The 13,427-nt window shown below is 39.5% G+C and overlaps 1 protein-coding gene, 1 non-coding gene and 1 pseudogene across 5 annotated transcripts in view; 1 reads left to right on the top strand and 2 right to left on the bottom strand.

Annotated features, from left to right (window-relative positions):
- LOC111346639 (uncharacterized) overlaps positions 1–13,427 on the bottom strand; it is a 327,471-nt gene that overhangs the window by 220,965 nt on the left and 93,079 nt on the right. The window lies entirely within an intron of this gene.
- Positions 935–1,008, top strand: Trnas-aga (transfer RNA serine (anticodon AGA)). The gene has a single exon. It is a non-coding gene; the product is annotated as a tRNA-Ser (tRNA).
- Positions 7,722–12,439, bottom strand: LOC148726271 (angiotensin-converting enzyme-like; annotated as a pseudogene). Its single transcript, XR_015989999.1, has 5 exons — positions 12,420–12,439; positions 10,122–10,345; positions 9,591–9,834; positions 9,023–9,145; positions 7,722–8,118 (listed from the first exon to the last, which is right to left on the bottom strand). The product of XR_015989999.1 is annotated as an angiotensin-converting enzyme-like (transcript).

Genomic DNA, 13,427 nt, shown 5'->3' with positions numbered 1-13,427 from the left:
TCATCCTACAAGTGGATATCATAACTTTTCCATATCCAATCTTTACCCCGATTTGTTCAATTAACTGTAGAAAAACGGGAATCGTGACAATTCGATCGGTTAACATCATGACTTGCCGTGTCCAATCGTTACCCCGATTTTCCATTTGTTCAACGAGTCCCGAGAAAGCCGTGATAAGTTCTGACAATTCATCACGCAAGTGGAATAGAACTTTAGTTGCCATATCAAATCTTTATCCTAATTTTCCATTTTTTTTCGTTTATTTAGAGACAAAGATGAAACAATTTTTAGTGTAATAGAAAAAATCCGAGCCCCAGATGGGACTTGAACCCACGACCCTCCGTGATCTAGTCGGATGCTCTAACCACTGAGCTACTGGAGACTCTATGGTGAGCAAGGGTCAATTTGTGGGCCTCGACTGGAACCGCATCGCGCGGCTACACAGCCAAGTATTGGTAAGCACCTTCCTTCTATTACACTAAAAATTGTTTCATCTTTACATGCTCACTTTGGAGGTTGGTTGGCTGCATCTTGATATGCCTTAATGTGACAGCGTGTTGCTGTTAGTGAGTTTTCACAGGTGCTTACCAATACTTGGCTTTGTAGCCGCGCGATGCGGTTCCAGTCGAGGCCCACAAATTGACCCTTGCTCACCATAGAGCCTCCAGTAGCTCAGTGGTTAGAGCATCCGACTAGATCACAGAGGGTCGTGGGTTCAAGTCCCATCTGGGGCTCGCATTTTTTCTATTACACTAAAAATTGTTTCATCTTTACATGCTCACTTTGGAGATTGGTTGGCTGCATCTTGATATGCCTTAATGTGACAGCGTGATGCCGTTAGTGAGTTTTCACAGGTGCTTACCAATACTTGGCTGTGTAGCCGCGCGATGCGGTTCCAGTCGAGGCCCACAAATTGATCCTTGCTCACCATAGAGTCTCCAGTAGCTCAGTGGTTAGAGCATCCGACTAGATTTCAGAGGGTCGTGGGTTCAAGTCCCATCTGGGGCTCGCATTTTTTCTATTTAGAGACAAATAAGGTAAAATCTGACAGTTACTCCCACATGTGGGATATGCCAAAAATGGGGTAAAATTGGACAATTCATCCTGCAAATGAAACATATTCCAACTTGTTGTGTGTAATCTGTACCCGATTTTTCATTATTTTTAGAGAACTCTAAAAAAACAACAATTCATGTCATAAAAAGAATATATTCCAACGCACAGTGATTGAATTATAACTCGGTACATCCCTGATGTTCCTTTTTTTCTGATAAATTCCGAAAAAAACGGGGTTCATTCTGAAAACTCACCCCATAAGTAGAATACATTCTAAGTTTCCATATCCAATCTTGAACCCGCTCTTCTATTTTTATTTCAATGAACTCCAGAAAAAAAGGGGACGGTAAGTTATGAGAATTTATACCGTAAGCGGAGTATGTAGTTGTCATAGCCAATCTTTACCCCAATTTTCGAATTTCTTTTTTTTTTAATGAATCAATTCCAGAAAAACAGGACAAACTCTGACAATTCATGCTAGAAGGGGATAATACCCGAAGTTCCCAAATGCCATCTTTGCTTCGATGTTCCAATTTTTTTTTTAAGTGAACTCTAGAGAACAGGGGTAAATTCTTAGAATTAATACCGCAAGTGGAATATCACCTACGTCGTCATGTCAAATCTTTCCTGATTTTCCTTTTTTAATGAATTAATTCTAGAAAAACGGGGTAAACTCTGAGAATTCATGCTACAAGCGGATAATACCCGTAGTTCCCTTATGCAATCTTGCTCTGATTTTGGAATTTTTTTCAAGGAATTATAGAAAAACAGGGAAAATTCTAGTAACTCATCCTCCAAGTCGAATATATTCCATTGACTTGCCACGTCTAATCTGCTTTACCCCGCTTTTCCATTTTTTTTCAATGAGTAGAAAAACGGGGCTCCCACTGACTCGCCATATTCAATCTTTACCCGATTTTCCATTTCTTTTTTCAATAAATTCTGTAAAAATGGAGTAAATTCTGAGGATTCTCGCTACAAGTGGATAAGACTCTAAGTTCCAATATGCCATCTCTACCCCGATTTTCCATTTTTTTTTCAGCGGTGAATTCTACAATTAGCGCTAATCGTTAGCCCCTTAAAATAAAGCAATACGCAAATAGCTTAATTGTAATTAGGAGTTTTTTTATAACGCCGGCCCGCTCTCAGTTATTCTTAATTAATTAACTTCTATAGAAATTAAAAACCTAGACACAACGCGCTATGTAATGTACTGTTCCTCTTTAATTGTAATCATTCCCTAAAGAAGTCTTAACTGGGGTCGAAACGCGTCCGAAATAAATGAGAAGCTTACAACTACAAAAAGTGTTTCTTTGTGCGGCTCGCTAGTCTTAATTAAATGGAAGATAGAAAAAACTCCACATTTAAAAAATGTTTGTGTTCTTAGTGAATTCTAGGAAAGCGGTATAAATGAGAATTCGTCCTTCGAGTAGGATAGATCTTAGAGAGCCAAATCCAATCTTTAACCCGATTCTCCATTTTTTTTTTTTGCAATGTACTCTAGAAAAACGGGATGAATTTTGAGAATTCGGCCCACAAGTGGCTAATACCTTTGGTTCTCACATCTCATCTTCACCCCGATTTTCCAATTAATCAGTGGATTTTAGAAAAACGAGGTAAATTCTGAGCATTCATGCTACAAGTGAATAATACCCGAAGTTCCCATATGATATCTTTACCCCGATTTTCCATTTTTTCCAACAAATTATAGAAAAACGAGTTAAAATCTAAGAATTCATCCTCCAAATGAAATCAGATCCCAAGTTGCTTATCCAGGCTTCAACCCGATTGTCCATTTTTGTTTTTTTTCAATGAATTCTGGAGAAACGGGATTAATTCTACGAGTTCATCCGCAAGTAGGTAACACGCTAAGCTACCATATGATGATCTTTACCCCGATTTCCCATTTGATCAGCGAATTCGAGATAAATGGGGTAAATTCTGAGCCTTCATGTTACAAGTAAATAATACCCAAGGTTCCCATATGCCCGAATTTCCATTTTTTTTTAGTGAATTTGACAAAAAACGGGGTAAAAACTAAGAGTTCATTCTCCGAATTAATAGATCCCAAGTTTCCATAGCCAATTCTTAACCCGATTTTACATTTTTTTTCAATAATTCTAGAAAAATGGCATGAATTTCGAGAATTCAGCCCTCAAGAAGGGCAAGTTCCCATATGCCATCTTCACCCCGATTTTCCATTTGATCAATGAATTTTAGAAAAGCGAGGTAAATTCTGAGCATTCATGCGACAAGTGGATAATACCCAAAGTTCCCGTATTATATCTTTACCCCAATTTTCCATTTTTCAACAAATTCTAAGAAAAACGGGGTAAAATCTAAGAATCCATCCTCCAAATGAAATAGATCACAAGTTGCTATATAGTGTCTTCACCCCGATTTTTTTTTTCAATGAATTTTGGAGAAACGGGATTAATTCTGCGAATTCATCCGCAAGTGGCTAACACACGAAGTTCCCATATTATGATCCTTACCCCGATTTCCCATTTAATCAGCGAATTCGAGAAAAATGGGGTAAATTCTGAGCCTTCATGTTACAAGTGATTAATACGCGAGGTTCCCATATGCCCGAATTTAGATGTTTTTTTTTTCAGTGAATTTCACAAATAACGGGGTAAAATCTAAGAGTTCATTCTCCGAATCAATAGATCCCAAGTTGCCATAGCCAATCCCTAACCCGATTTTCCATAAGTTCCCATATGCCATCTTTAGCCCGATTTCCCATTTGATCGGCTAATTCGAGAAAAACGGGGTGAATTCTGAGCCTTCATGCTACAAGTGAATAATACCCGAGGTTCCCAAATGCTATCTTTACCCCGAATTTCCATGTTTTTTTTTTTCAGTGAATTTGACAAAAAAAAGGGGTGAAGTCTAAGAGTTTATCCTCCGAATTAAATAGATCCCAAGTTGCCATAGCCAATCGTTAACCCGATTTTCCATTTTTTCTTTCAATGAATTCTAGAAAAACGGGATGAATTTTGAGACTTCGGCCCACAAGTGGCTAGTACCCTAGGTTTCCATATGCCATCGTCACCCCAACTTTCCATTTGATCAGTGAATTTCAGAAAAAAAAGAGGTAAATTCTGGGCATTCATGCCACAAGTGGATAATACCCGAAGTTCCCATCTTTCAATTTTCAATTTTTTTTTTGAACAAATTCTAGGAAAACGGGGTAAAATCTAAGAATCCATCCTCCCTGATGAAATAGATCCCAAGTTGCTATATCCAGTCTTCAATCCGATTTTCCATTTCTTTTTTCAATGAATTTAGGAGAAACGGGATTAATGCTGCGAATTCATCCGCAAGTGGCTAACACGCTAAGTTCCCATTTGCCATCTTTACCCCGATTTTCCATTTGATCAACGATCGAATTCGAGAAAAACGGAGTAGATTCTGAGCCTTCATGTTACAGGTGAATATTACCCGAAGTGCCCGCATGCTCTCTTTATCCCGAATTTCCAATTTTTTTTCAGTGAATTTGACTAAAACTAAAAACTAAAAACGGGGTGAAGTCTAAGCGTTCCTCCGAATTAATTAGATCACAAGTTGCCATAGCCAATCTTTAACCCGATTTTCCATTTTTTTATGAATTCTAGAAAAGCGGGATAAATTCTACGAATTCATCCGTAAGTGGCTAACACGCTAAGTTTCCATATCCCATCCCCTTTACCTGGTTTTTCCATTTGATCAGCGAATTCTAGAAGAACAGGGTAAATTCTATGAAATTCATCCTTAAGGTCCTCAAGGTGGAATATATCCTAATGACTTGCCATAGCCATCTATACCCGATTTTCGATTTGATCATTATGTGAATTTGTCGTAAACGGGATAAATTATGACAAATCCACCCAAAAGTACAACAAATCCGACAATAATTTAGAAACAGTACTAAAAAAAGAGCAGCTTAAAACAGCGGAACCGGACCGTAATGAAATTTAGAGACAGAACTAAAGAAAGTACAGCTAAAAACAGCGGAACCGTAATAAAATCACATCACAATCTACTATTTCAAATTTCACAATCTACTACTTCAGATTTTTGCCATATAGCAAAAACCTACGATATTCGAAATAATCAACTGAAGGCCAAGCTTCTGTGATTGAAGGAAGACTTCGTGACGCAGACAAATTATCAGAACTTTGACCTCTCAGTCGATCTTACCTCCGGCAGATCAGCGAAGCGTCAAGAATATATAATTTTATGCCGACAAGCCATAATCTACGATCTTCAACTATTCAAGAAAATAAAACAATTGTGATATGGGTAAAATGTTGTCATTGAAGTCGCAAGTAGAGCAATGACGTCTGTAAATAAAGCAAGACTGCAAATGAAGCGTGAACAATAACGCATCCTTTAGTCAAAAGTCGCTTTGTTATTTACGTAGCAAGTTGCTCTTCCACGTTTAGGACGTTTAGATTAGAAGAACGATGAGATCACACGGCGTTAACGAAGGAGTGATAGAACTTCAAGGAAAGTAATGTGAGAGATTGCGAACAGCATGCTTTCCTGAGATCCGTTGGAAGTTACTTATACGTGTCAAATTTTCTACTTACCCCGACCCCCTTCAATGAGCACTTTTGCTTGAAGACATAACTGCAACGGAATCTCTTAACCAGTCCCAAGCCGCGTGTCGCTCCATAGATAACAGGATGTGATTGGCCACTGTATCACATTACGTCAGAGGACATATCGAAAACAAGAGGACATAAGTGCAACGGTACATTCGCGATCGTCATCTTGACTTTTCTTCATGACACTAGTACTTTGACTTCAGTGGTTCAGGTTCCATCATTTCATTGAATTACGACTCACAGATTTTTGTTCTTTCCACCCTGAAGTGTCCTCTTCGTTTTCGAAAACTGAACACCTCCTACAAAAGTAACTACCGCTCGACAAACAAATACATTTTGTGTTTGCGAAGCAAGAACCACAGATTCCTTCGTCTCCCGCCATTTATTTGTGCTGTTTTGGCTGTTTTTCGCGCGGCCAAGAGCGGCCAAAGGATAAAGAAGAGCTGACAGAAAGAGAAGTCCATGCGCTGGATTTTAGCGCGGAAACTCGGATATTGTCATGGCAGCCTTGTTCCCAGCGTCTCTCATCTTCCCGCCCCACCAAAGATGAGAGACACTGGGAATGAGGTTGGAGTCATGGTTAATTTTCTTTCCTGTTGCTTCATGCTTCGAGGCGTCGTTTCCTTTGCCGCTTTGCTTTTGCATATCAACTTCCAAAAACTTTTGAACATTCCCGAAATATTTTCGAAAATTATTTTTCTCCTTAAAAACTGTGGAAATAAGAAAATGTTTCTGACGAGAACAAAATGCCTCGGTTTTAATTAAAATGCCGGCTCCTTCTAGTTTTCGCAAATTTCGCTGAGTTTTAGACCTCGCACGCTCGAGCCCGCGTTGTTGACCGCATACCTTTGAAGTTATTCAGCTCCTTCGAACTGACATGGTCATGGTGAGCATTTGTGCTTTGTTCTAAATCATTCGGTACCCCTCCTCTAGATCCGCCACTGCTAAGGTACACCAAAAAGCTGCTACACCTGAATAAGGTATTTTAAAAAACTGCTAAAATCCTGCCGTTTCCGGCTCGTTCTTTTTTTCGATCGTCTCCACCGAATAAAGGAGGTGATTTATGATTCAATATTTCACCCTAACAACAAATAAGTGGAAAAGGGAAAGGATACTGTTCCAAATTATGGACTGCACTTAGCCCTCAGCAACTTGGCAAGCTTCCTCCTTGTAGTTTGCCGGTATCCATTCCTCCTCCCGGTTGGATAGAGGTGAGTGAAGGGTCCACCTCAACAGAACAACGCAATAGCAGTACCAAGGATGGACACTCCACTTCTAGTAGTTTCACAGTCCAGCGCGCTAACCCATGGAGCACAATCTCGCTAGAGATTTACGTCCACCGCTCCCGGAAATAAGTAGGTTCGTGCCGGTATGAGGCGGCGTTCCATCTCAGCCCTGCAAGAGGCTTATCATCTACCTTTCAGAAACTTACTAGCAAACTCGTTGAGAATCATGATCGCACTCAAAGTAGTCATTCGCAAATTCAATACATCAGGAAAATCCTAGTGGATCGGCGATTTTACTTTTCCTGACCATACGAAGATGTTACCGATGCATGGAGAGATTGATTGACATCTCTCCCAAAATCTTTCACGCGCCATTCGTATTTACGAATCGTGTTGCTGTAGCTAAGAAGTTAGTGGACTGGTACTGAGCTAAAGCTGTCTCGGACGTTGCCGAAGGTGAAAACTGTTTTACACATATCGCGAATGATCGCCGATCATCGCAGAATTACGGGATGCGTCGAGAAAATTAAAACGTTCCAGATTTATTGCCAACCAACTAAGACAATCAGTGATCTCTACGGTTTCGAGTTTTCTATTGTCGTAAAAATATGGAACGTTCGCGAAACAATGAAGTAGTCAATAGTTTGGGAGTTTTCAGAAAAAAGAAAAGCACCCTTAAGTACTTTGGCCCTCTGTCACAGAAGCGCAGATTCTCACCACACGTTCGCGAGTGACAAAAGATACAGAAAATTGTCAAATACTCGTAAAAAATTGTTCGTGGCCAATACAACGGAAAATTATGTAGAAGATGAAAATTGCCCCAGTAAGATGAAAAAGATAAACAACAAAAATGCCACATCTTTATTTTTTAAAACAAAGGTGAAACGGACACTGAGAGACGGAAAAAAAAAAGAAATCACAATCTTAGCGCTGATCTATCACGAGAGCCACTTACATGTTAAAAAAGAAAAGATCAGGTTAAGACTTTTTTGAAGATCTCTGACAGAAGAACACAACTAAGACAAACAAAGAACCCATAGCAGAGTTGAACCGAGTGGGAACTGGGAGGGAAATTTATGTCCCATCCGGGTCCTGCGTACCCCAGCTCTTTCCTCTGCTCCATCATCCATTTGTAAAGAGGCTCAAAGTATTCCGACAGAGCGCCAACATCTAGCGTTTCACTTCCGGTCAGCTTTTTGAGAGCTTCCGGCCAAGGTTTGCTTTTGCCCATCTTTAGCATATCCCTAAAGGTTGAAGGAAAGAGACGCCATTTAATACTAAACGTTGATATCTTCGTTCACGCGAGAGCTCTGAAATCCAGATTTGTGAAAAGCAATTCATGGCATAAATAGCGCTCTCTACTGCGAGGATCGTGCATCATACGTATCTAATACCGCAGTTCAAAAAAAATGTATGTGAACTTGATATATACATTGTAGCAATTCATTTGTTACCAATGAACGATGTTTTTATGAATTCTCGGAAAAAGATTTAATCCTGTCCGTTCGTGACGTGCTATTAAGTGCACGTGGCACGTGCACCGCCATGACGTGACTCGCTTTGGGGTTTAGCTTCTCCGTCCTTCTTTTTCGGTGTTAACTCCTCCACCCCGGTATCTCATTAGTAATTCTCCTTACTGTCTGCCATACGATTCTTATGATTTAAGTTCAGAGAATTTTATGTGTGATCACCCAATAATCCCCTAATTGACACTTTTCCTTATCCTCACGACTTCTCTACTTGCCACTGAAAGGAGAAATTCTGTTTTTTCAGTCATAGGAGTTAAAAAATTTCTTCGACAGCTTTCAAAATATATCTACTTGGTTTTTTGGTGTCGTCTTATGCCCGGCAGTTCACATTTGCCGGATCTCTGATTAAAAGGACAGTTGGATAAAAGAAAATTAATTTAAAAAAATTAAATTTAGCATCTTGTATGTTTTCTAACAATGCGCGCCAAACACAAAATTTCTATTTGATTAAGATTCAGTCCGCGTTCATAGCTCTCACACATCCAGGAAAAAAAATTAGAAAAATGAGAAACGCATTCATAAGAAATAAATGACTTGAAACTACTCAGTACAGTACACCAATAACTGAAGGAAAAAGCACATTAATAAGAGAAACACATCTTTTGTTGTGTCAATTTACCCGATCTTCTTTCCTGCTGCTTTAGACTTGTAGATGGAGCAGGTATGCAGAGGCCCCTTATGTCCGGCTGCCTTACAAGCGGCCTCGTGGAACTGGAATTGTAGCACGTAGCTCATTAAGTACCTGGGGAAAAATAAAAATAATGATAGAAAGAAGTAAAAATTGATTGGCGACACATTCATTGGAGAAATGTTCTACCAAATACCAAGTTTCTAGGCTAGCTCTCTTCTCGCCCGACGTTCAATTAGGAAATAAGCAGTTCAGAAAGGCATGTGACTACTGCTGCCGCATCCCACATCTTTATGAGTACCCTGTTCCGCAAGAAAAAGATGATTTAGGAATATAGTGACTAACTGACACTCAAAAATAATCAAATTAAACTGGGGCTATTTATTTATTTCATTGCAATTTCATTTTTGTGAGACTTTCGTTTCAAACAAAAAAGCATTCCGTGTTGTAGGATAATCCTGGCACCCCACCCCCCTCCTGATGGCCCCCTCCCATCCCCCGAACGTCAACTGTGAAAGGGATAAGAAAAAACTTCTTTCCCACTTACAGCATTACCCACCTGATGTATGGTGTATTAGCAGGAATGTGATACTTGCATCCAGGATCAAAGGCTTTTTCTGTCCTTTCCACAGCAGGTTTTATTCCCTGGTACTTAGTCCTCAGTTCCCACCACGCGGCATTGTAATTCTCCTCAGTGATCTTACCACTGAAAACCTTCCATCTCCATTGGTCGATAAAGAATCCAAACGGCAGAAAAGCGACTTTGCGCAGAGCCATCTTCATCAAGGCGTTTATGTCAGATTATAGGAAATGAAGTCAACGAAATACTTTGTGAGACGACTAGACTTACGTTTAAATTCATACTGTACAGAGCTGTCAAACTATCTTTCGAGCAGGCCAATTAAAACCAAACAAGAGGTGGTAAGAAAAGGGAAAAGATCGTAAGAGTGGGAGCTCGGGTAAACGATGTTAAAATTGCTGTAATGATAGAACGGAAATTCATTGGAATTCGATTTTGACTCGTGTGTGGTTCGCTGAAGCGAGGAGTTAAGAGTCGATTATTTCTTCCAAACAAGAATTGCCATCTCACCTGTATCATTGCTGACCTCCTCTAACAAACCGATGTTTTTCAAATGCTGTGGCGTATCAACGGACAAGGACATAGTGTCGCCAACGGCCTCATGGAAACCTGGGTAGGCCCCGGTGCGATAGACGTTAGATTGGTTCCAGTACTGTAAGTAATACTGGATGTGCCCCAGCTCATGGTGCGTGGTTACCAAGTAATTATGCGTTACACCAGTACACTGCTTGACTCTGCAAATAAAAGAACAGTTTTGAAATTGAAGTATGCTCCAGAAAATTCGCAACTTTACCTCCGCCACCATAGAAGTATGTATTACAAGACACTACCCACTGCGTTTTGCATGAAATTTAAATATTAATCTGACCGTTCGAAGATTGTTTTGAAATATTCTTAATATCGATTGTGTAGGTCACCATTTTGAGAATAACATGGTAACCTGGCCGTTTCAAGTGCCAAGAGGAAACCATTTCGAAGAGATGGGAAAAACAGAGTTAAAAGGTTGGTACGTCACTGCTACCCGGCCAGGTTGCTGAGCCAAATCGAAGATGGCGGCTTTACGCGGCTTCCTAAGTGAAATTTCCGGCGCATTTGAAGTCATCTTCATTATGCGAATCTTTGTAAACTTAAAATGCGGTCAGGATCATAATTTCAAGTCTACTTTATAATTGCGGGTACCAATATTAAACAATAGCATCGGAATCAAGTTCTGTTCACAACTTTTGGTGGTCCGAGTCCAATTTATTTCGCGAAATCTACGAAAATAACGTTTCAAAAAAAAATTTCATTGGGAAGGTGGTCCATAAAAACTGTGACAGTACCCCCTTCCCCGTTTTCCTGAGTTTCTACTGACTGCAAATGTTTTCAGGCGAAAAATGTTTGCTCGCCTTAATTGAAAAGTTGTCTTTCATGAGATGTTACGTTGTTTAGAAGCGCCCGTCGCATGAAGCTACATGGGAGATTTCCGTGAGCATAGGAGTTCATTTAACTTAAAGGATTGAGTTCGATTCGTGTTAGTTCACCAAGTATAAGCTAGACGCGTATAATGCTTTTCCTCTTATTGCGTGACGAGGGTACAAAGAACAAAATAAACAAGTTACGTAACTTCGGTAATCGCTTTCGTCGAAACTTTTACATCGTTTTTAAAAAAAGCAACAAATTTAAACCTTTTTCGTAGTCTGCATAGGGTAGCTGTGACGAAATTAATTCTCAAGCGAAAGTACACAGTTCTAATAAAATAATTTGGATATATCAACAAAGTTGAAATGGTAAATTGGCCACCGTAACGATTACAAAAGCTGACGTTTCGAGCGTTAGCCCTTCGTCGGAGCGAATAGAGGAATTGTGGGTTGTGTGTGCTTTTAAAGGCAGAAAATGGAGCTACGTTATTGGTGGGAACATGGCAACGAGAAGAACACGAATAGATTAGTGGAATAAAAAGCGTTCGTTGATCCCTGTGGGATTTGGACTGCCGGTTTGAAAGATGAGCTTTTGTTCAAGAGTTTTACGACTTTCCGTGCTACCTAAATGTAAGGAAAGACCGCAGATTGCCATATGTTGCTAAGAATGATTAGGTAAGTTAAAATTTCTAGAGAAAATAGCAACACTTTTTCAATCTTTATGGTGTTGTCAGAAAAAAAAAAACTTGAATTTTTCATCACATTAGGCGTCTGCAGTCGTTCGATTAGAGTAGGCAGATTCCCCTCAAAATGAGCTAGTTTTCAAGATTCCAACCACAGCATGTTTTCTCTTCACAAATCACAAAAGGCAGAGAAGATAATTATTACAAGCATCTCTAGAATTTTCCGATCGAATCCAACTAGATTCAACAGAAAAAAATATACAGATGATGGGTCAATTAACATCAAACACAATAAATAATAGGTTAATCGGCTTAAAAACTGCTCAGAAATATCAAGTACACGCAAAATGCGAACATATGTCTCTGCATGTCTAGTAAAAGGCGCTAACCGAAGCACAAAGTCACGACATCTATAAATCTGTCTTTTACAACAAATGTTTCAAGGCTAGTAGCAGAACGAAATCCATTCAAATTCGTTTAAATGATAACGAATAAGTGAATCGACGTAAAAAACTATTAAATATAAAGTTAACAAGTATGGCTATGCGAACTCTGCAACAAACAAGAAGTTCGAAGCACCAAGTAGCCACGAGGTTAAGACAATTCCCTCCCTAGTAATAAAAAGTTGAAAAGTGTGCATTTGGTAAATGAAAGACCGTACCTTGGCGAGAATCGTCCGCTTAGAAAACGTCAAACAAGTCTTTCGAGGTAGAGATCAACCGCACCCTACCCGCACCTCGGCCATATTGGAGTCTATGTACTGCCAAACTGGTTACCAGGGTTGTGCCTAAATTTTATGCAACGTCACACATCATTAGATCCCTCGTGATGACGTAATTACCAAATACGAAAACGTCTCGATGTTGCTGTTTGCTCCATTCCGTAAACTTCATTCGGTTACCACTCTTTAATCATTTTTCTCAACAAACTTAACACATATACAAAGCTGAGATAATATAATAATAATAATAATAATGATGAATTAGGTTAATTCAGCGTCTAACTGGTATAAATAAGCCTTACAAAGACTTTTAAAATCAGAAAGAGACTCAGACTTTCTGACATGCATAGGTAAACAATTCCAGGCTTTAACTGTTCTATGAAAATAGGAATATTTTAGCATGTTTGCTCTCGCATATTGAGTTTTAAATGACAGCTCAGCATTCCCTAGTTCATATGCTGCATTTTTTCTGGAAATAATAAAACTAGATAGGTTGATATTTAAGAGTCCCTTTAGACATTTGTGAAACAAGTCAAGTAGAGTCCTTCTAGACTTAAGGGTTAGAGGATGGAGAGATTTCAACCCCTCCATGTAAGATTTTCCTTTGATCATGAGTAGCGTGGCTCGTCTCTAAACGCTTTCAATCATGTCCTGCAAAAAGGCTTGGTGAGGGGACCAGATTTCGCAGGCGTATTCGAGGTGAGGCCGCACAAGGTGTATGTAAAGCTTGCGAATCACAGCAGACTGTGTCTGATTTCCACATGTCCGTTCAATTAGCCGCAGGATCTTATAAGCAGAATTTACTTTTGTAAAGATGTGGTCATGCCATGCTAGTGTATGATGTAGCATTATACCTAGATCCTTTTCCGTCTCAGATAGGAGTCGTTGTTCCGTAACAAGATGATAGATATTGTAGAATGGTTTTTTCTTCCTTGTTATACAGAGCTGTTCACATTTCTGTGAATTGAAGTTAATTTCCCATAGTTTACTTTAATCATGTAGTGCCGACATA

This window comes from Stylophora pistillata, chromosome 7, assembly GCF_964205215.1.
Source record: "Stylophora pistillata chromosome 7, jaStyPist1.2, whole genome shotgun sequence".
Lineage (NCBI taxonomy): Eukaryota > Metazoa > Cnidaria > Anthozoa > Scleractinia > Pocilloporidae > Stylophora > Stylophora pistillata.
The sequence above is the reverse complement of the archived record's forward strand: the minus strand, read 5'-3'. Positions and strand labels throughout refer to the sequence as shown.